Source organism: Panthera tigris, chromosome C2, assembly GCF_018350195.1.
Source record: "Panthera tigris isolate Pti1 chromosome C2, P.tigris_Pti1_mat1.1, whole genome shotgun sequence".
Classification (NCBI taxonomy): Eukaryota; Metazoa; Chordata; class Mammalia; order Carnivora; family Felidae; genus Panthera; species Panthera tigris.
The window spans coordinates 19,833,930-19,855,028 of record NC_056668.1 but is presented as its reverse complement, the minus strand read 5'-3'; the positions used below and the strand labels follow the sequence as shown (position 1 = coordinate 19,855,028).

Here is a 21,099-nt window from a genome sequence, read left to right as displayed (position 1 = left end):
CCGTGACACATGAATACAAACAGACATTATTAAAAAATAATATACTTGAATGCTTTTGTTGCTTGCTTGATAAATTATTAAGTTTGGATAGGTGTTCATTCTTTTCAGAATTGTAGTATATTCTTAAGAATAGTTTTCCTTTTGTTCTGCATGTTATCTACATTTGCACCGTGTATGTACTAGGAAACAACAGAGGAGGAAGATCTTTTATCATTTCAAAACCCACTGAAGGTTTATTTTATCATAAAATAATATTCTGTCATAACAACACACCTGGAAGCCAAAATGAGTTTTATTAGTGTCTTATGCTATTTAACCAGGAAATAAAGGATGCTATTATAAGAAAATACCTGATGAAACATTAATTCACTAATTTGTTTATTCACCAAAAACTTTTTTGTTTGTTTGTTTTAGAGAGAGAGAGAGGGCTCAAGTGAGCTAGAGGCAGAGAGAGAAAGAGAGAGAGAGAGAGAGAGAGAGGGAGGGAGGGGCTCATGTTTTTGCCCAAAGTAGGGCTGGAGCTCACCCGAATTGGGGCTCATGTTCACATGATGTGGGACTCGAACTTGCCAACCGTGAGATCATGACCTAAGCGGAAATCAGATGCTTAATGACTGAGCCACCCAGGTGCCCCTATTCACCAAATACTTCTTAAATTAAAGATACTTATATTGCCATATATGGTTCCAAAGGTGGCTCTGAATGGACAGACAAGGTCCTATCCACATAGGAACTTCTGCTCATTCTATAACCTGCTCCTCCTCTTTCTCCTTTTTCTAGTATCTTAAGCAACAGATTAAAAAAAAAAAAGTTTGTTTGATATCCTTGATTGTCTCTATTTAAAAAAAATTTCCTCAATCCTTGCTGTCTTTATTATTTTCTTTATTCTCTATTCTCTTTGGGGTAGTTTGATCTTATTTTTCTAGATTCATATTTTGAAAAGTGAAGTCACTAAGATTTTTTTTCTAGTAGTATTTAAAGCTCTAAATTTCTTCTAACTTCCGTTTTATCCACTTCCCATAAATTTTGATATGTTGCATTTTAATTGTAAGTTTCTTTAACTTTAAAATACATTTTAATTTCTCATTGAGGTGTTTTCTTGGCCTTTGGGTTATCTAGAAGTATGTTATTCAGTTTCTAAATATTAGGTGATTTTCCAGATATTATTTTGCTGTTAATTTAGATTATCATTGTAGTTGGAAAACATATTGGGTATGACTTGTTTTATGTCATAGAATCTGGTGTATCTTTCAAATGTTCCTTGAAAATTTAAAGAGTTTTCTGCCAACTTTAACTCTAGTGTTACATGAATGCTGATTAGATCGATGTGTTTGATGGTGTTATTAAATTTTTATATACTTGTTAATTTTTTTTCTAATTTTACTATTGACAGTGTTTAAAAATCTCTGCTTTTAACTTTGGACTTGTGTTTTTCTCTTTAAACATCTATTAAATTTTGCTGGATGAATTTTGAAGCTTTGTTATTAGGTAGGTAAATATTTATAGATATTATGTCCTGTGTTAAATTGACCCTGTTATCACTATGAAATGGCCCTCTTTTTTATGATGATCTTCTTAGCTCTAAAAATTAATTTTTCAGGGGCACCCGTGTGGCTCAGTCGGGTAGGTGTCCAACTCTTGATTTTGATTCGGGTCCTGATCTCATGGTTAGTGAATTTGAGTCCTGCATCGGTCTCTGCACTGGCAGTGGGGAGCCTGCTTGGGACTGTCTCTCTCTCCCCTCTCTTTTTGTCCCACCCCCACTCATGCTGCCTCTCGCTCAAAATAAATGAACAAATAACTTAAAAAATAAAATAAACACTATTTTTACATATATAAACATAGCTACTTCAGCTTTCTTTCTTTTTGTGTTTAGCATATGAGAGATTTTTTTCATCATTTTACTTTGTAACTTGTGTCACATGTTAAATTTTTTTTTGTTAGAACCATATAGTTAAGTCTTACTTTTTTAAAAAATCAAATGTGATAATGCATGCCTTTTAAATGAAGTATTTAGGCCATTCATATTATTGTGACATTTTCTTTTGTTTGAAAGCCTTCTTTAAAATGTTTGTATTGTTTTTGTGCTGGTTATGAAGATTTTAGGTTTTTATATATTAAATAAAATCTTAATTTCACTTTACTTATGAAACAAATATTCACTAGGCAAAGGTCGGGTGACAGTTTTGTGTTGTTTTATTTTGGTTTGGTTTTTCAATGATGTTAGAATAATTCAGATAAAAGAATATTTTTGTTTTGGTTCTTTGAAATATGTATTTTAAAAGTACTGTAAGACTTTTCTACGAATTTTATTATTTATACCATTTCTTTGTTAATGTTGTTTGATCATATTTTTTTTCTTTACTGTGAGTTATATTTTCCTGATCCTTGGAATGCCTGGTGATTTTGATGGCATGCCAGATAAAGCGAATTTACCTGGTTGGCTGCTACATATTTGCATTCGTAAAAGATATTCTTGAATCTTTTTACTTGTTTTCTTTCTCTTTTTTCGGATGCAGTTAAAATGACTTAAAGTCAGTCTCCTTGGGTCTTTGTCTGGATATTTCATAGCTATCAAGGTAAGGTCGTTCTTATTACTGGATCCAATGTCCATGAATTAGGAGGCTTTCCACCGGCCCTGGGCGTGTTTTGGCACAGTTCCTTCTAATATTTAGACTTGTAGTTTTTTTTCTCTGGCATCAGGTGACTTTGTACCTGTGCCCTAATTTGTACTCAGATCCATAATGTATGATGAATTTCAGATCTTCAGTGTTCTCTCTAGGCAGCTTTTTCTTCTCTACCCTGTGCTACAAACTCTGGCCACCAGGACTTCCCTGAATTGCTATTTCAGTTTCCTGAACTCAGGGGACACCTGAACTGTGGCTACTTCCTGGGTTTCTCCTCCTCATGTTTGGGATCTCTCCGGGTAGGAAGCTGGGACAATTTTACAACTCAACGAATTTTTCTTCCCTCCAACTCTTAAACATCACCAAATTTCTCTGCCTGTAATCAAGTGTGTTTTGTGGACCACTGTTTCATACATTTAGGTTACTCTTTCGGTTGTTTCCGATGGGAATTTGTTTCCTGTTATTCCATTAGAAACACTTACTTTCATTTTTTTTGGTTCAAATTTCAATTTTCAATTTAAAAAGTATGGCAAAACTTTAAAAATATAACCAACATCTATATCCCTTTCACTTAGATTATTTACTTTTTAGTATGTTGCCATATTTTCTCACTACATATTTTTAAATCATTTTTTCCTGAATTATTTGAAAGAAGTAATAGAGAGCATGATCTCTCACTCCTTAATACTTTGGCAAGTAGCTCATAAGGAGAATCATGTAGCCCAAATAACAAAAGCATTCTGTTATTCCAATGATGTAAAAGCAAACATCGCCTGATGTTTCTGTTTACCAAAAGAGAGGAAATAAATTCATCAAGCCAATAGTTGAGAATCAGAAACTAGGCATTGAATTAATTTGTTCTGAATTAGATATTGACATCTAGAAGATACACGCCAGCTAATGAGAGTAGGGGTGATAGAAAATAATAAGAAAGCAGAGCTTAAAACATGCAGTCTTTCAGTCTTTATAAATTATGTGATAAACTCTGCATTGCCAAGAATCTGAGGAGTTAAATATTAACAGAGTTTAAATGAAGTGTCTTTGTATTCTTAACTTCTCTTATTTGCTAGTTTGTAGAGAATACATGTAAAGTTGCAGAAGAGCAAACAAAGCAAGACAGGGGTCATAAACTGTGACCCTAATCTAGGGGAATTATGGTTACCTGACATAAATTACTTGCTGAGAAACATAGAAATATTTGATTTAATAATTATGAGAAATTATAAGGCTCAATTGCTGACTAACCAGATACATAGAGTAGAGGAAATAAGGAAAGTTTCAGATATATTTGAACTGGATCATTAGTGGTTTTACTTATTGAAATGAAGAAGATAGATTGGGTTTTCTTTTTTGATGGTTAGGAGTAATGAACGTTGGTTTTTGAGATGGGCAATTAGTAACACCTCTCTAGTAGGTATCTGTCACTATGTAACAAATAGCTCCCAAAATTCGTGTCCTAAAAATCAATGAACATCTTTATCTCACACATTTTATTACAGTTAAGAATCCAAGAGTGGTTTAACTGGACACTTCTGGCTCTGTGCCTCTTATGACGTCACAGTCAAGATGGTGGCTGGGCCTGCAATGATCTGACTCCTTGACCAGAGCTGGAGGATCCATTTCTAATGAACTCAGTCAAATGTTTGCATGCTAATGTTGATTGAAGCAGAGACCTCAGTTTCTCACCATAATTACTTCTTTTTAGAGCTACTTGAGTGTCCTTATGAACAGCACCTGGCTTCCCCAGAATGACTCATCCGAGAAAGAGCCAGGCAGAAGCCACAATGACACTTATTACCAAGCCTCAGATGTCACACAGTATCATTTCCACAATAATATCCTGCTAATGACACACGTCGGCCTCATTCAGTGTATGAGACGGCTACACAAGGCTGTGAATTTCTGGACAATAGGGCCTCTTGAAGGCTGACGATCATAAACCCTGTTTTCCCTACATGTTTATAACCAACTGAAAAGTAGATATAGGAGTGTATTGGCTGTTGAAACTAAATGAGCAATTAGCAGGATATTAGTAGGATAGTTAATATATCCTTGAGTTGGGGAAATGGCTATTTATTCATTGCCATGTCTAGGTAATAGCAGGCTCCTCTCCTGGGTGCCGCTCCGGAGGACAAAGTAGAAAACTGACCAAAACACATAAATATTGTGGAGAGCCTGGCTGAATCTCAAGAAGAGAGCTCAAAGCAACCAAAGAGATGCACGAAAATCCTGTCTTTTCTACTGGAGCAGGAGTAAGAGAAGGACAAAGAATAATTTACTTTAATATTTCTAAGAAAATGACTTCTAACTAGAAGAATAAGGTCAGAAACAAAACAATGATCTTGAGTTTGGTACTTCAATACCATGTCTTGATCTCATTCAAGGAACTAAACTGGAGATAAATAGATTTAAAAACATAACACCCTATACACAACTGAGATTATTAACCTGAGAGTATAAGGAGAGTGAAGTAAAGAGAGAAAAGTGTCTGGTAAACACTTTGTTACAGAGAAATATTTATACTCTCTGTTCTTCAATATGGGAAAATCACAGTGTAACGATCACCAAAGCATTTCACATGACATTGACGGACTTTTTCAGTCATCTTTACCGTGTCTTGCATAGTAGTTCAGAAGTGAAGCTCAGTTTCTTTTACATAAAATAACAAAGATGATATGGCATACAGGTTTTTGTGCAGTCGTGCATACACATGGATTAGTCTTCGGAAACCTTTATGAAGAGATGGCTAAAAATTGATGTCTGCACAGGGCTGATACATGCTGGAAAAGGAAATAAGTTTTTGGTGAGTAAAATTGACAGGGTTTTTTAAAACAGAAAATTGTTTTTAAACATACATTTTTGGGGGCGCATGAGTGGGTCAGGTGGTTAAGCGCCTGACATCGGCTCAGGTCGTGATCTTGTGGTTCCTGAGATCGAGCCCCACATCGGGCTCTGTGCTGACAGCTCAGACCCTGGATACCTCTTCATGTTCTGTGTGTCTCTCTCTCTCTGTTCCTCCCCTGCTCACACTCTGTCTCACTGCCTCTCTCTCAAAAATAAGAAAAGAATAAAAAAGAAATTAAACATACATTTTAATCTACGAAGGCGTTTTAAAGTATTTATATATTTATTCTTAACATTTTGGCTTGGCATAAGCAAATGTATGAATTTAGTTTGTGTATTTGATGATCATTGGTCTCTTTTATCATTTTCTCCCAATTTTAAGTAAATACTGTAAGTTTAGAATTCCTCTGCCAAGCATGTATGGAGAAAAGCAGGCTGTATGTGTCCAAACAAAGAGCAGAGTCTTGTGCTCTACAAATTTTGTCATAGTCATTATGTATCACAATATGGCATAATGCAATCATTTTGCTATTTCTATCTCCATGTAATAAATTTGTAGTTATATTTGTTGTACTTTTTATATAAAATTATGCGTCAAATTTCAATAACACTTTCCTATAATTAAGTTAATTGCTCTGTTGTTTTTAATTCAAGGGTCTCTTTCATTTCATTGTGCCCCCGCTAGTGTTTTGTCCTTATAATATTTAAACATAAAAAAGAGCGTTATGTGGCCAAAAATATTTGTGAAATTCTAGACTAAAGCATGTACTGTCTAACAGTGTTCTGGAAAAGAGATGTGAAAAGATAAGCAGTGTCCAACAATAGGTGGGCTCAATACCATGCAAAGAGAATCGGGGAAATAGGGGATATATTTTTTCTTTGTTTTTTTTTTAATGTTTATTTATTTTGAGAAAGAGAGCAACCACTCAGTCAGGGGAGGTGCAGAGAGAGGAAGAGAGAGAGAATCCCAAGCAGGCTCCACACTGTCAGTGCAGAGTCTGATGTGGGGCTCGAACCCACCAATGGTGAGATCGTGACCTGAGCGGAAACCAAAAGTCAGACGTTCAGCTGACTGAGCCGCCCAGGCGCCCATGTATTTTGTAATTTAATATACCATTGAAAAACTTAGTTTTCAGCAAAGTCAGCATCAAAAACTTATTTTTTTTGCTGGAGCAATTGTTCGAAATGATTTAAATAAGGCAGCTATTTGTGACTGTCCATTGAAATGCATAGTATTTTGGGGGAAATTACTCACTATTATCATGTTTAGAAGATTAAAAGTAATTTGATATGCTGAAAATGCCCAGGAAATTGGGAATGGTTATTATATTTATTGGCATCTAGAGACATCATACAGGATTTCTGTAAATAGTATAAGAGTATACTATAAATAGTATAAAGTATAAATTGTACAAAGGATCAACTGCTATAAATTTGTTTCTTCTAGATCAGGTTAGCAATTTATTTTTTGTGTGTTTATGTTCATATTTAATTAGGAAAATTCAGTATATATTTTGAGATGACTCACTTGCAATTTCTCTATTTCTTTCATTTAAGGGCTTAAAATCTGCTAAAATCAGCTGACCAGTTTGCCACTTACTTTTGCATTAGAACTTTTTAAAGTTTTTAAATTCCGGTTAGTTAACATACAGCACAATATTGGTTTCAGGTGTACAATATAGTGATTCAACACCTCCATACAACACCCGGTGCTCATCACAAGTGCCCTCCTTCATCCCCATCACCTACTTAACAACCCCCCTCTCTGGTAACCAGCAGTTCTCTATAGTTAAGAGTCTATTTCTTGGTTTGCCTCTCTGTCTCTTTCCCCCTTTGCTCTTTGTTTTATTTATTAAATGTCATCTATGAGTGAAATCGTATGGTATTTGTCTTTTTCTGATTGACTTATTTCATTTCACGTAATAATCTGTAGCTCCATTCATGTCGTTACAAATGGCAAGATTTCATTCTTTTTTTATGGCTAAGCAATATTCCATTATATACATGTATATTTATAAATATGTAAGTATATAATGTATATAATATATAATAAATATATATTTCATATAAATATTTTATAAATATATTTTAAATATTATATATTGTAAATCATATATATTTCTCTATGTATATTTCTCCCTATATATACATATATGTGTGTATATATACATATATATGTGTGTGTGTATATATATATGTATGTATGTCACATCTTCTTTATCCATTCATGCATCAATGGACATTGGGCTGTTTCCATAATTTGGCTGTTGTAGGTTATGCTGCTATAAACATCAGGTACATGCATCCCTTTAAGTTAGTATGTTTGTATTCTTTGGATAAACATCTAGTAGTGCAATTGCTGGATTGTGGGGTAGTTCTATTTTTACCTTTTGAGGAACTTCCATACTGTTTTCCAGAGTGGCTGCACCATTTTATTTTCCCACCAATAGTGCAAAAGGGTAACCCTTTCTCCACATCCTCCCCAGCACCTGTTGTTTCTTGTATTGTTGGTTTTAGCCATTCTGACAGGTGTGAGATGATATAGTTTTGATTTGTATTTTCTAGCATCATTTCACAAATTAAAAAAATTTAAAAAAATTTTTTTAATCTTTATTTTTGAGAGAGAGTGACAGAGTGTGAGTGGGGAAGGAGTACAGAGAGAGGGAGACACAGAATCTGAAGCAGGCTCCAGGCTCTGAGCTGTCAGCACAGACACTGACGCGGGGCTTGAATTCATGAACCGTGAGATCATGACCTGAACTGAAGTCAGACACCCAACAGACTGCGCCACCCAGGCACCCCTCATTTGACAAATTTTAAAATGGTTTCCTACTTCATGTTTCCTTACAATCGCCTTTTTATAGAGTTACCAATTCTTTAAACCCACATACTTTAAATATCCCAAAGCTTTTGTATGTTTTAAAATTGTCTTGAATCTTATTTTTTCTTTCATTCAGATTTTAAATTAATAGTTGTTTTTGTAGCAGAAGCATGGAAACAAAATGACTTCTAAGATAAGTTCAGTTTGCACAAAGATGTATTGTCTTGCCTAAAGCATGGTGATAAATGTTTAAGTTGCTCGCTCATATTGTTTTATATTTTAATGCCTCCCAGACCATGCAGCAGCACATTTAAAACTTAACAGGCATGTGCAGTAATGAATTGAGACAAATATTCCATGGTATTTCTCTAAGAATAATCTCACTTCTAGCAACATCTACTGAAGTCCTCATTAAATTAAATGATTTGTTACTTTCAATAGGATTCACGTGACTTCAGAAATGTTGAAGTTTCCAAGACAAATAAAAATTTAGTCTACTTCTTTAAGGAAAGTGTGCTCTTAAAATTTAACCAATCTCATATAGTACAGGTACAGAATACCTTGAAGTCTTACAAATACCTGAAGAAGTTACTGTTAAACCTCAAGAAGTTATTCTGTTTCTTAAACTGTGATTATATTGGCATGTTTTTTTTTCCCATGGAATTCTTTAAAACGTTTTTTTTTTCAGTATTTAGTCATAATTAAAATCTCACACTTCAGAGAACTTTCTAGAAGTCTTCAAGATTAGTAACTCATTCCTACCCATTGTACAAAATTACCAAATTGTATTGAAACAGTTTACATATTCAAAAGGATGTATATGCAAAATACTAGAAACCAATTTAAATGTATGTACTCTTACAGAAATACCTCATTATGGCTTAAGAAAAAAAAAAACCTACCAGCTTTAATAACTGATAAAGCATACAGTTGAATATAAGTTTCCAAAGTATAATCAAGAATATAATCAAGCTTTAGCATCTTATGAGTAAATATCTTGAATTTTATGAAACCACATCTATATGTATAGGGTAGTGTTATCGGCTTCATTACCATTATGAAAGTTGACTTGTTAAGCTGTCAAGGATGTGATATGGTAATGAACAGATAATTTCAGATGAATTGCAATCAGTCAATGTTCCCCATAACTTCCCAGGCTTTTCCTCCTCAGATTATTAAGTTAGATATTATAATGTTGTCACTTAATGAATTCAGATCCGTGGGGTCATTTTAGACCATGACAGGAATTTAAAGTAAAATTAATCATTTAGTTATTTCAAAGAAAGCAATGCATTCAGTGTTCAGCATGAAAATGCAAAAAACTTTGTTAAAACTATTGAATATTCCACATTTTTAATAGATTATTTAAATGATCATGTGTAAAGAAAACACTTGTTCAGCCATATATGCTGTATCGCTGTATGAAAAAATACCTATGAACATAGAAAATATTTGATATATGAAAATTATATGCATGAATATTTATAAGATGTTTATAAACTTAAGGTTCATCTATGAATTCCTTCATGCTAGTACTCAGCGAGTTATTTTGAGGGTAAAAGGAAATAATGTGTGTGAGATAACTTACTCACAAAATTAATTAGCTAAATGGTATATGCTGATGGTTGGGTTTTAAGAACTCTAACGACTAGGAGACGAGGTTTGACGCTGAGCATCACGGAGAGCATGGCAGCGAGCTGCTGGTGACAAAGGAGCCGCCATAACCTCGTCAGTATTTTCAGAAATAATGACTGTTCTCTAGTTATAGGAGGATTGTTTCTGCTCCTCTTGTTTTGAATATTTGGACTTTATTAGTCATCCCATCACTCCTCGTTTTCCCCTATTCCTTTAAAAATATACTGTTTTGCTGTATTTATATACTGTCTTTGCTGTTCATTTTTTTTTTTTTTATTTTAGCAGTTGTATTTGGATTAAGCTAAATACTTCTAAATGTACAAAATTTAAGGAAATACACTTTCTGGAAGCTTAATATGTAGACTACTCAAATTGGGATGATGGCTAATAAATAGGTTAACCAAATTATTTCCCTTGACACTGTAACGAAAGTATGATGATAAGGTTGATTCTCTGGGGAAGAAAATAGAAGCGTGCAGCACTGAGCTATATTAATGGTAGGATTGCTGTTTAACAAAATTGTTTTGTTGTTAACTCTCTTTCTGTTTCAAAATTAATAAAGACTCATCTGTTTTCTTCCCTCTCTGTCTCCCATTCCACCCTGATCCCTACCCACCTTTTAATTTCCTTTGTCCCTATGACCTTAGTCATGCGACCTAGTTTATGACATTTGATTGATATGGTTTTGTGCAAGAATATATACCCACATAACTGTGTGTGTATGTACATGTATATAATGAAATACTAACATACTTGAAAATGGAAAGTGATAAACTGATCTTTAAGTTAAATTCTTGTTTTGTTTTTGTTTTTATTTTATTTATTTTATTTTAGATGAAACAAAGGAAGAAGTGAGAAGTTAAATTTAACTTTTAATTGGTGGCAGGATACAGCCGCCTCCCCCCCCCCACCAATGCCTTCATTGGCACTTGTGGGTTTTTTTTTTTTTTTCGTTTGTTTATAAAATTCTTTGATACTAAAAGTTATTGAAAAGAAACTTTTGTATTTCTGTACTTCATTAACCGTTAATAGTATGGTGCAATATTCAATTAGAAAATCATAGAGAAATTGTTAGTAAGTAATTTAAAATGATATCGAGAAAATGAATCGGGGTTGTATTGTCCGAATGTAACTCCTCTTAGCAAACAAATCCCTTGGAATAAGGGACCAAAATTTCCTAGAATACCTGACATGGAGGAAAACTTGTGTTTGGAAATGAACAAGAGAGGGGTTTGAGGAAATTATGTATAGATTATGCAAAAGTAGACTGATTATCTTGTACATTACTGATGTAGCTTGCAATTGAGCAGCCGTTCTTCCTATTACAGTTGAAGATGAATTGGAAGGGTGCTTTAATCATTTCCACATTTGAAAGCTTTTATCTTTCTCCATGCTGGCCGGCAGCTCTAGCTTAGATCAGTAAGGTCTGTGCCTGTCCAGATGCACCGTATAATCAGCGCGGGAATCTACCAGGGGATCAGACAACAAAAAGTAATTGGCATGTCCATGGCATTTTTCTCTCTGGCCTTCAACTGCTGTATTCATTCATTTCCTGGTTGTGCTTTTAGTATTTGACACCAGTACCAAAAAGTGGTCATTTGTTCTTTAGTAAATAGGATAATCGTATACAACACCGAAAAAATAGACATCAAAATGGGCAGCTCAATGTCAAAAGAGCTCTAATCCTCTGATCATTCTCATTCTCTCCTAAACAGCTGCTAGATGAACAAAATCATTTTTTAAAAAGTCAGTGTTCAGAGTGTAGAATTTATTAGTAAGAACCGACCAAGTTAACGCTCCCAAGAACCACTACTAACAACATGGCGGGAAAGCTTCTGGAACGGTTGTCGGGTACTTCTGTGTGCCATTGCATGAAGATAGGTTGGCGTTGCAGAAAGATGTGCTGTTTTTCAGCTGGCACGTATTTCCTTGGCTTTTGAATTCTTAGGGAACATTCTAATATGGGGGAGAAGGGAAAGGCAAAGGGCAAAACGTTGAAAAGTCAAGTTGGCATTTTCTATTAAGCATGGAATCAAGTCTACTCAGCGTGATATAGCTGGAGACATGGCAGGACATGGCAGGACAAAGGAGGAGGCAGTGTGGCTGGGCCCTACCTAGCTAGCATGTGCTGGAACGGCTCCATATTGGCTCCAACAGTGACTTTTGGAAAATTTTACAAGTTAGTTGTTAAAAACACTCATCGAACACTGAGTTTTACCAATTCAAAATAAATTAAAATACACTAAACACGAAAAGAGTAAGCACTCCAACTTATACGTCTACTCCACGTTCAATAAAGTTACACGGCTTAAAATCATGCATTGTGGTGGTATTTGCACCAAGGACACGAGCAAAATGCATACTGGTTTATTTTTTTTCCTGTAAAACCAGTTACGAAATATTTACCAGCACATAATGGCTGGACCCGGAGCCCTACGCTGAAAGCTCAGACCTTATTCTTCAGCTTCTAATGCTAAGATGATCTTGCAAGCTAGAACAATAAATCTCCGTGGCAAAAGATAAAAATGCATGACTACAAGGACGTTTATCATCAATGGAACTTGGATGTGGAATTAAACTTATATATATAGGAATTTAAAGTGACTTATATTAGGTGTGCCTGGGTGGCTCAGTCAGTTAAGCAACCGACTTGGGCTCAGGTCACGATCTCACAGTTTGTGAGTTCGAGCCCCGCGTCGGGCTCTGTGCTGACAGCTCATAGCCTGGAGCCTGCTTCGGATTCTGTGTGTGTGTGTCTCTCTCTCTGCCCCTCCCCTGCTTGTGTTCTCTCTCTCTCTCTCTCTCTCTCTCTCTCTCTCTCTCTCTCTCTGAGATAACTAAATATATTTTAAAAAATAAATGAAGTGACATATTCTAACATATGACCCGTATCCAGTAAAACACCATTGTTTAAATATAAGTCATCCTCCTTCTGAAATTTTTGATGGAAAAGCCTTTCTGGATTCTAGTCTTTGTTAATTTTATCATGCCATGAATTTATTTTTAGCAGATAAGAATTAATTTTCTTATATGATCTTATTATGCTGTGATACAATTATGGCAGCTATTATTGTGCTAACATTACAGATTAGGAAATTAATACTCACTGAGATAAAAAAAAAAATCCCCCAAATTTAAACTTTTTAAAAAAGGTACATGCTTCTTGACAAAGACAATAACCAATCCATCTTTTTCCCTCATTGAGCAGGCATCCCTTAGAGGGAGGCTCATGACTACAGTATATTTATTATTCATAAATAATAAATAAGACATCTATGCTTTATAAATGAATACATTTATTAAGCAAATTATATATAATCTCTGCTCTTCTGGAGTGACTATAATATTGGCATAAAAATCAAGACAAGTAAAACAAAATAACAATCAAATCAATAAATGAAATTTCACAAAGTATGGAAAGAACAGTGAATTAAAGCAAAGAAAGTTATACAATTGAGTATCATTAAAATGAGGCTATGAATTGAATTAAATGAGTCATTTTTAAAAGGCCTCTGATAGAAAATGATACCCCTAGATGGCTTAGTCACCTTCTTCCCTTTAATAAAACTTAGATGTCCCCTGAAGATATTGCTCTCACTAAAAGCTTCTGGGGTAGAGACTTTGTTCCTCTCACATGTCCCTACCTGATATACTTTGTGCCAGGAAACCCTGTCTGTCCCCGAGCCTCAGGGAAAAGAATTCTTCACAGACAACCACTCCCATTTCCAAATCATTCCATTTCTTTTCTTCAGATACTGTGGTTGGGATTCTTCCTTAAGACTGTGCCATCATTGATTATTCATAATCGATCTAAGATAATAATTTGCTCAAAATAATATTAACAGTGTATATGATTATTTATGTTCATGTGTATATCTTACATATTAAGTTCCAAAAATGCCAAAAGAGCTCCCTGGGACTATCTTAAGTTGTTAGAAAACCTAATTCAATAGAGTATTTGTTTAAATATTTCCATTGTGCTAAACACAGAAATCCTGAAATGCGATTTACAGACTTTTTATTTAAAGAATCTCCTCCAGTTTCCTTGTTATCTATTTATTTAATCAGACAGAGGGAAACATAAATACCATTTTTCTACCCTAACAACTGATTTAAAAAGTTTGTGGATTTCTCGTGACTAATTAGAGATGGAAGTAAGGAAATAATAAGTTTACATTTAACAATAAGAATGCTAATATCTAATTCCCTGCTTATCTTCTTTCCTTCCTCCAAAATTAAACATAGTCAGAAACATTCATATATTAAGATGATTAGAAAAGTACAGCTAATTGTTCATCATTTAAAATGAAATGTATTAGAGCCTCAAAGACAAGAGCTACAGGATGATTAGTTTTCAATAAATATACTTGCACGTCCATCGATGTATTAGAATTCTCTAGTTCTCCAAGAATTTGACTTGGAGAACATTCTGCTCACTCCAGGTTTGCTCCCCGCTATAAAATACAGCTTTTAAATCATAAATATTAATCAGGCCCCATATCAAGAACTCCAAAATATTTTAAAATGATGTTATGAATAAATATGCTTTTATCCTTTTTTTCCTTGGAAGGTGGGTAATATTTTAATATGTTCAAAACATGTACAGTTAAGATGCTTCACCAAATACAAAAATTACTAAAACAAGCTGATATGGTTGTGATAATTTGCAAGCAGCGTATTTTTGCGGATCCCATCTCTACTTCATATCTGGGAAATATCTAGAAATATAAAAACGGAGAGAAACGTAACGATCTTCTGAAGATGATGGACTTGCCGTGTCACAGTGAAAGCGATACATGTTTCAATGTCTGTTTAACAACTGAAAAGCAGATATTTTGAACAGAGGTGGCTTGATTGCTTTACATGTTGTTGTTCCACGTAGCATTTTGGAATATTTCTAAGTGGGAAGAAATAGACGCAGGAGTGACGTAAGTAAAATGATGTAGTAAGCAGCTTCAAGTACTTCTTTTGTGCATTCATGTTACCAAGAGAGTGAAAAGAGAGCCTACAGAATGACAGAAAATATTTGCAAAAAAATATCTCTGATAAGGGTTTAATATCTAACGTATATAAAACTTATCACAATTAAACAACAGCAACAAAAAAGGACAAGCAAACTAATGTAACAAAAGGTCAAAGGACTTGACTGTACGTTTTTGTAAAGAAGATTTATAAACAGTGGCACCTGCGTGGCTCCGTCGGTTGGCCTTCCAACTTCAGTTCAGGTCATTATCTCCCCGTTCATGAGTTCGAGCCCTACGATGGGTTTGCTGCTGTCAGCGCAGAGCCTGCTTGGGATTCTCTGCGCCCTTTTCTCTCTGCCCCTCCCCAGCTTGCACTCTCTCAAAATTAAAAAAAAAAAAAAGCTTTAAGAAAAGATATATAAACAGACAATAAACACATAAAAAGATTCTCAGCATCATTAGTCACTAGGGAAATCGAAATCAAAGCCACAATGAGATAACACTTCTCATCTACTAGGATGGCTATAATTAACACATACAAACAAACAGCATGCTTTAGTAAAGATGTGGAAAAATTGGAACCCACATACATTGTTAGGAATAAAAATGGCAGGTCCACTGTGGAAAATATTTTGGTAGCTTCTCAAAAAGTTAAATATAGAATTACCATATGACACAGCAATTCTATTCCTAAGGGTTTGCCCAAAAGAATTAGACACAGGAACTCAAACAGGTATTTGTCTCCAATGCTCATTGCAGCATTATTTAAAATAGCCAAAGGTAGAAGCAATCCAAGCGGCTATCCACAGATGAATAATAAATGAAATGTGGCAATGGAATATTATTAACCACAAACAAGGAACGAAATACTGATAAATACTCCAACATGGGTCAACACTGAAAACACTATGCTAAGTGAAAGAAATCAGATATAAATGGACAAGTGTTGCACAACTCCACTTCTATGAAAAATCTGGAATGGACAAATTCCAAGGACGGAAATGATTACAGGTTATCAGAGACTGAGGGAAGGTGAGAGTGTGGCTTCATGCTCAATGGATACAAAGTTTCTGTGTTGGGTAACCAAAACTTCATGCCTGTTGCACAACAATGTGAATGTAGCTCAAGTCACCAAATTTTACACTTCGGATGTTTAAAATGGCAAATTTCATGTTATATGTTACCAGGGTAAAATATTTAAAAATGGGATTGATACAGAATCAAAAACTTGACAGCTAGAAATTAGCCCAGAGTGTTCAGCCAAAGTTATATCAAGTGTAAAACGTATAAAATGCAGTTTGACGTGAAGATATTTTGAAAGTAAGGCAAGCAAAAGTAGCTTAAGAGCCATGTTTGTTTATTTTATGGATTCTGGAAAATCACAACTCAGAGCATGTTTCTCTGGGATACCTTTCTTCAGATATGCATGAAAGCAAGCTGTTCCACTGTATACGCACACAGATGAGGTCGATTCAGAGGGATGCAAAACAAGTCTCAGAATGTAAATGTCACATTGAGGGCGCCTAGCGTTTGACGTGCTGGCTTGCCTATCGCAGTGGGACATCTAGGGGGCACCTCAGTGAAGGGAACGAAGTGTGTGAACTGACTCCATAGGTTGAATTTGTTCTCCTGGCTTCACCACCTTCGTATCCCAATGTGTTTTACGATGTTTTCTCAAGATAAGGTAAATTTATATCATGTGAACCTGTTTCTCTGGAAGTTGGCATGAAAACTGCCAAAGATGGATTCAAAGATGATGTCACTATATTAGCAAGCCTCAATGTCACCACTCCAGAGTGAACTTATAAACATATTCCCTCAGAATAGGCAACAAAAGCATTCTTTTGAGGTGCTCCGATTACATCTCATACCCTTTCTATTGATTAATCTACTCCATCCTCCCTAGACCCAAATCTTCATCACTGAGTCAAAATATGTAAATCGAAGATTTCTATGTGTCTATAAATCTAGGTTTATCTTCATTTTTACACTGGAAATGCATCTAGGTACATAATACATTTTAAGTGCAAATTAACGTTAAAAAAGTACAATTGGAGAGTCGATTTACCGGGGGAGGTGAATCTAGCAACACCCAGAACAAGAAGGCTCATAGAAAATATGGAGAATGTTGACTACAGAACAAAATTTGAGAACAGGAAGAACAAAATGCCACCAAAATGTCATAAGTAAATTGCAAATGATATCTTTATAACATATCTTAAGCGTTATATTCACTTACTTAATCATATTTAACTTATCACGCATATATGGAGCTTAAGAAGAATTAACATTTAAAAAATCAAAGCAAAATAAATGTGGGAACACATTATCATGGATTAGTTATCAGATATTACTGAAACAGAGTTAAGGTAATAAACAGTCGGTCCTCAACTTTTGCCCAGCTTCCTGTAATAAGTTAATGTGTAAAATATGTTAAAAGAGGATGCAAGGAAAATTGAGTAAAAGAATGATAAATGGATTTCACATAACTTTTTTTGTTTTAACTAAAATATAAGAAAAATATTTTACATATCCAAATTTTAATAGCCATGATTAATAAAATATTAGAAGACTAAATCCTTTATTATTAGCACTGAACCATTTTCCATCACATTCCTGTCTGACTTCCCTAGAGGCAGTTATTACCATGAATCAGGTAAAGTACCTCTTGACCACTCACCCCACGTCTTTCTCCCTGTGATCTGCACAAGCCAGCAATGGGTATCAGTTAAAGCTTTCATAGAACACACATTTCTTCTGTATGAAAGGCAATAGTAAGCATTATTTCAGGAAATCTGCAAGAAGAATAAAATAAATCTATTGGAGAAGTAGGTATATACCACATCTCTAAAGATAAACAGATACTAATTTCAGTTATAGTTATTATTTATTAAATATCAAACACAATTTTAAAACAAAGTACATGTATTAATTATTTCATTATATTTCTCTTTAAAAAATGCACAATGTAAGTAGCTTTATTATCTTTTGTTCACATAAACTTCTAAAGATCCAGTATATGAGAAAGGCTTGGGGTCAACCACAAGACTATCTTATCTTACTTATGAAGTGGGTCCTATGGAAAATTCTGAAATAAATTTGGCATCAATTTTAATTTTTCTTTTTAATTAGATTACGTGCGAACTACTCTTTAAGGGCAACTTATTTATATTTAGTTAGATACTTCTCTTGTTTTAGCTGAATATCTTGGGGAAAATAGGATAGATAGGAGTGGGATGGATTAGAGACAAGGCAGAAGACATAAGAAATTCTCATAATGGCATAGATTTTGGAGTAATTTCAAACATGTAAGTATCCCAAGATCTTTCATAAGAATTCATTGGCGGTGGTTCAGTAGCTTAAGTGTCTAAATTCGGCTCAGATCATGATCTCACAGTTCGTGAGTTCGAGTCCCATGTTGGGTTCTGTGTTGACAGCTCAGAGCCTGGAGCCTGCTTGGGATACTGTGTCTCTCTCTCTCTGCCCCTCCCCCACTCATGCTCTGTCTCTCTCTGTCTCTCAAAAAATAAATAAATGTTAAAACAATTAGAAACATAATTCATGGGTTAACCTTTTAAATCACTATGAAGCTGTCTCTGTTTATTGTATATGAAAAAGAGATATTTTATGTCATTAGTAGACTTTATATATTTTTTTCCCTTTCCTTTTAAGCTTGCATACTACTTTATGTAGGAAACCTACTCCTGAAAAGACGACCAATTAATAAATGAACTTTTTTACAGGTGACAATGATTGAAAACATATTTTACAAATTAATATGAAATTACCATTGTAAAACTTGAGTTTGAACATACCAATTATCTTTAGAATATGGAATATGTTTTAAAATAAAGAACAAGAATGAGCAAGCATAATATTGAGGTGGCTTTATCAGTAGCTTTTCATACAAATCTCTAAATCATGCTTCAACTCTATGTATTTAACGTAATCCAGTGCTCCCACTACGTTTGAATGATGAAGCAACATGGTACATTTCTACTGATGCAAATACATAATTTAATCACATTGTATAGAATGCCAGCTAAAACAAAAATAGTTCAATATCAAGCATCAACAAAAAATGCTACCTTGGAAAATTATTCAAATAAAAGTGATGTGTGAGAAATTTCATGCTTCGGTAATTTGTCAGAACAACTGATATATATTTAGACATACGTGAATATACTTTACACCCACATTTTACCTAACCTGCTCATTTTAACACATAAGCCAATTAAATTAAGTCATTCTCAAAGTGATCTTACATTGCTAATTTTCACAGAAATAAGTCAAGTTTTTCCTAGTCTCACTATTCTTTAAGTGGTGGTCGCATAGTGGAAGAAACTCAAAGTGAATAAGCACGTAATTAAAGATAAGACATAAAAATAAAAGCTACAGTTTAGTAGCTCTAAGTTTATTGATTTTTGTATATTGTACTTTTTTTGGTTGATAATATTGTGACATTCAGTAACAAATTTCTTCATATAATGGACTCACTGCTAATATCCAAGTAATTCTAGTATTTTCTATAATATTTTTTCAAAAATGTATAATGAATGCCTTTCTATTATAGTATCCCAGTGTGCTGATAAGATCTTATTGGTAGGTATAAAAACTCCTCTGCTCACCAAGAAAATCACTATGATCACACTTATTTTTTTTCTGATGAAATTTACCCAAATTGATCTTGGAAAGGCAAATGTTTATCATCCATTTATTCACACATTCATTCATTTGTTCACCAAATATTCCCTGGAGATTTTCTCTCTGTCAGCATTGTTCTACAGCCCGTTTTTAGTGCTGGGACACACACAATATTGCCCCCGTGACTTCTGTGGGAATAGCCCAACATTAAACAAAATAAATATTTGAACTACGTAGAAGTTTACAAATATATTAGATCTGTGGCAGGATGAGAAATAGTGTTTTGAGAAGTCAGAGTTCATTAGGATATTATTAAGGTGATAAAGGAATTCCTTTGAGAAGGTAATATTTTATCAAAGAAGGAAGTGAAAGATAGTGATGTGATTCTCTAGGGGAAGAGCATCCAAAGCAAAGGAAAAGAACGTACAAAATGTCTGGGTTGGGGGGCATCCTCTCTATTAAAAAAAGGCTTCAAAGGAGTGGGCAAAAGGGAGAGAGAAGCAAATACAGACAAATGATGCAGGGAGAAATTGTATTGGCCATCTCAGGCCTCTGTATACATTTTGGTGTTTACTTTCAGGAAGAAGGGAAGGGGGGAAGCTATTGGTGGGTTTTCCACATGACATGGCTTCTGTTTTCTCAAAATTACTCTGACCGCTGGGTTGCGAATAGACGATGAGAGAACAAGGAGGGAAGCAGGGTGACCAGTTATTACCTTCTCTTGGATCCTGTGAAACATCATGCAGACTCTCCATCAGGGATAAAGCACTCATTTCACAAGTTGCTGAGAGGGTTGGCGGCTGATGGCTTCCAGATGAGTCGGTGTGAGGAATTTCCCTTGGCTGGAGGAAGACGCTCACCCAAGGCTTACACCTGGCCCCCGAACTTCATTTCAGTTTGTCTCTGAGGGTTATCCCAGTCTAAAACTTCCTGGATGGTTGGTAAAGACTTCTTGCAACTGAGTCACATTCCAACTTTCTCCCTCCCCCTGGTCATGCTCCCAATTATTTTTTACAAGTGTTGTTCTAGAAAGCCCTCCTCAATAAAATGTGTGCATATGTCTCCATTGCAGGGTCTGTTTTCAAGGTAATCCTACCTGGGACAGATTTAATTGCAATAATCCAGGCAAGTCATCAGGGCGTGACCAATGATCTTTATATTGCCTGATCCCTTGCTTAATACCTGCCCATCACCAGGATTTGACACTTCTGGTTTCTCTCTTCTTCTGAGAGGGATTTGCTCATTTGGTCTTCAGAATATTAACTTCATCTTATTTTCCACTTACACACATGGCCAATCCTAGTCAGTGTTCTATTTCATTCTTCTTCACATTCTGGATTCTAAATGTCACAGTGTCTCAGGGTCTGGTCCTTCATCCCTGTCTCTTTGGTAGCTATCCTCATTCCCTATACATTGACGAAGTTTCAAGTTTCTCAATTACACAGGTGAAAATACTTGCTGTCATCACTTATTCTTTTCTTCCTTTCATACCCTATGATGAGTCTTTCAAAAAATCTTGTTAGCTCTACCTTTGAAATATATCTGGAATTCATCCACTTTTCAT

The 21,099-nt window shown here is 34.8% G+C and overlaps 1 long non-coding RNA gene across 2 annotated transcripts; it reads right to left on the bottom strand.

Annotated features, from left to right (window-relative positions):
• Positions 1 to 434: 434 nt before the first annotated feature.
• LOC122230507 lies at positions 435 to 20,827 on the bottom strand. 2 transcript variants are annotated; one of them, XR_006207498.1, is made up of 4 exons: positions 20,251 to 20,827; positions 17,572 to 17,686; positions 5,239 to 5,407; positions 435 to 588 (listed from the first exon to the last, which is right to left on the bottom strand). It is a non-coding gene; the product is annotated as an uncharacterized LOC122230507 (long non-coding RNA). The 2 variants fall into 2 exon arrangements; XR_006207497.1 differs by lacking the exon at positions 435 to 588 and having other exon boundaries at positions 5,218 to 5,407.
• Between the last annotated feature and the right edge of the window lie 272 nt (positions 20,828 to 21,099).